The following is a 3610-nucleotide window of genomic DNA, read 5'->3' on the forward strand; positions in this document are numbered from 1 at the left end:
AAGAACTACGCTCAAGTCCGACGTCACGGAAGCATGGAAGAGGAGACGGAAGAAGGAGACGCGTCTAGGAAGGCCGGCACTACCGCCACGGAGTGGCCGACACTGCCACCCCCTCGACGCCGGGAGGAAGAAAGACTGTCGCCATGCCTACGCCGACACCGCCGTCCCCACTATGAAGCTCATAATATAAACCATCCCACTATGCTCTTTGTATGCCTAAACTACCCCTCCTTAGTGGCTCCCTATATATAGGCTCCCACCCCCCCTTCATTAGGTTAGGAATGAACTTGAGAGAACCTAGGCTCATGCCTCCACCATCCCTTTGGGATTAGGGAAACCCCCTCCTTAGATTATCCAAATCTATTGTACAAGGCACTCCTTATATGATTAGTCTCTCACACTCGTGATTCTACCACCGGTCTCTCACTCGTGTGATTCCACCGATCGTATACCGATCTTCCTCTCGGGGATTCTACCGCGTGTCTCTCCCTTGAGAGATTCTATCGGGATAGTGGTTCGGGCTATCGGGAGTAAACCGGAATTGTATCGGGTTGGCGTGTGTTTGCGTGTGTTCATCGTGTTCATCGCCGTGTTCTTCGTGTTCTTCCTCTCCCCCGCCTTTCCCTCGGTCAATTCGTGAAATCGGGCAACCCACGTCGCCTTAGGCCGCATCATATGGTATCAGAGCAAAGGTTGCCACGAATTTGACCCTCGAATCCCTCCAATTTCGCCCAAAAAAAAATTTCCCCAAAAATTGCCCCAAAAAATAGCTCGAAAATTGATCTCCGGATTTGTTGCGTTTTTTGTGGTTTTGATCCATTGATTTGATGTTGTTGGTGCTGATCTACGTTTCCCCCATCTTTTCCCCATCAATTTCGTCCAATTCCACTCGAATCTGAGCATTTTTGGCTCTATTTTTGCGTCTGTTCTTCGAGCAGTTCATCCCGTGCGCCCCAATTTCCCATCGATTCCCTGTGGCGCCCCACCATCGCTCAACGCGCTGCTCGCCCCTGGCCTCGATCCCCACCAAACATCGCCTCCACCAGGCCCCCGCCGCGCCGCCTAGCCGCCGCTACCGGCCCACAGCAGGCGCTCGCCCCCGCCCCTGCTCCTTGCCCACGCCCCGCTCTGCATCTCGCACTGGCCGCGCCCGCACCATCAGCACGCGCGCGCACAGCTCAGGCGCCAGCTCCGCTCGCCACCAGGCCCGCCGCTGGCCAAGCACATCAGCGCCGCCGCCTCAGGCGCAAGGGGCCCGGCCCTCCACTGCTCGCCCAACGCGCAAGGGCTCCGCCCCCACCACGGCCGCGCTCGCCCTTGCTCCCTGGCTCGTGTCCGGCCGCTTTGGACGCGCAACCAGGCATCTGAGCCGCATCACACCAAGCCGCAGCAGCTGGCCACCATCTCCACAAAGCGCACACGCGCCTCGCTAGCATCCGCGCACGGCCAGGCGCCATCTCCAGCTACCTCGCCCCACGCTCGCGCAGCAACAGCCCCAAGTATCAGCTCCCACCACGCGCAGCCGGTCAACCGGGCGGCACACCGGGCAACCCGGTCGAAACCGGAGCCTGGACCGGTGCCAACCGGCACAATCCAGGGGCTCTGCCCAATTTTCGTCCAGTTTTGACTCACGTTTTTGCTCCAAATTTTGACAACTTTCCGGAGCCCGTTTAACTCCAAATTTTAACAGCATCCCCCAAATACTCCACATAGCCCATCTCTAATTTTCTGTGATTTTTGGAACATATTTTTTGACCGCTCGTTTCGACCCAACTTTTCGGGCATTGACTTAATTTGCTCGGTTTTCGATTTGGAGTGCATCGGTCGTCTATTCCACTTCCGCGCCTACATCAACACCGCGACGACACCGTTGGCACCCCGGATTCCGGCGCAACCTCGACATCATCATCGACACCACCACTTCGCCATCGCAAGTTCGTGTGCTTGACACCGCCTAACGTCAATAGGTATAACTTGCCTCCCCTTACTCCTTGTAGCCCCGTTTCTTTCTTTGTGTACCTATCCCATTGAGAGTGGCTTTCCGAGCGTTGCGAAGCATTGCACAAGTGTCACGACCGTGAGAGGGTTTGTGTGTGTGCGTTGTGTTGAGCAAAGCTCCGAAGCAAGCTCGGTGAGAAAGATACACAAAAGAAGAAAAAGTGTGACATATACATAGAGAAAAATAAAGCTTCTAAGCATAGAAAAAAAAAGTGAAAAGAACAAAAAAAAAGAAATAGAAAAAGAGTGTGTGTCCACCGATACCGAGAAGTGCAAAGCTTGTGAGCACTAAGAGAGAAAAGAGAAGAGTGACATTTGTGCAAATCTTGTTGCTTCTTTCTTGTGCAACCAAGCTACGGTCTCTCTTGTGTTGGCGTGACATCGAGCATATAGTCTTCGTTAGGATCATCTTGTTACTTGCTCACTTCCTTGGTCGCGCTAACCCCATTGTTCTCCTTTGTGTGTGTTTCCGTGTTTCTTTGACATAGATCACCACTTTTGACATTTGACTTTGGATCTTACCCACATTTGACAATAGACTTTTCCGTTGATCTTTTTCGTTTGCTATCCACCCCTTACCCACCACATATAGAGTTTTTAGCCTTTTGCGTGTGCTTTGAGTGTGTGTGTGAGTAACCCCGATACATTTTGGCTTTGCTCTTGACTTGAACCATTTTTCCGATACTTTCTTGATTGGTGAGATACTTGTGTAGGTTTCCTTCCACCACATACACATACACCTTACCTAGTGAGAGATATACATGATGACCCCACAAGAGCAAGCCGAGATGAGAGCATACTTCGCCGAGCTAGATGCTCGAGAAGCCAAAATGACACCCCAAGATAAAGCCGAGTGCAACGCATACTTCAAACACCTTGAGAGCAAGAGTGATACACACCATGAGCCGAGTGAGGATGTTTCGATTTCTAACAACTTAACCTCTACTCCGCTTGTGTTGTCTCCCTCTTTGCTAGGTTGCTCGGACATCGACGACGCCATTGCCATGGAGATGAGGGACTCCACTATATGTGAGATGAGCGACTCCACTATATGTGAGCTCGAGAGACACCACTTTGAGGACATGAGTGATACACCGAGTGAGATGAGAGTGGTAGTTGATAGGTCATGTGAGGCCATTTTGAATTCTAACAACTTACCATCTACCTCTAGTGTGTTTCCTTGTGTCTTATTAGGTCCCATGGATGACGAGACGCCGATCATGGAGAAGATGTACATGGTGCATGAAGATGATGATATCACACCATGCTTGTTGCTTGAAGATGAACATGGAGGCCACATGGAGCCTACCACTTCCACAACACCTACCTCATATGAGCGGGACTACAAAGGTACCTATATGGGTGTTGATGATGCCATGATCCCACTAGTGGACATGATGATTTATGAGTGCTTGCATGAGTTGGATGATCCTATTGCTATGTCATATGCTTCTTTCACTTTCCCTTGTGATACTTGTGATACCACCATTGTTGATCATGTGGAAATAGTTGCTTGTGACAATTTGACCATGCCATGCTATGATACAAACTTGAACATGTTTTGTGCTACATGCTTGCAATATTCTCCCATTAGTGCAACCAAAATGTTGAA

Source organism: Lolium perenne, chromosome 7, assembly GCF_019359855.2.
Source record: "Lolium perenne isolate Kyuss_39 chromosome 7, Kyuss_2.0, whole genome shotgun sequence".
Lineage (NCBI taxonomy): Eukaryota > Viridiplantae > Streptophyta > Magnoliopsida > Poales > Poaceae > Lolium > Lolium perenne.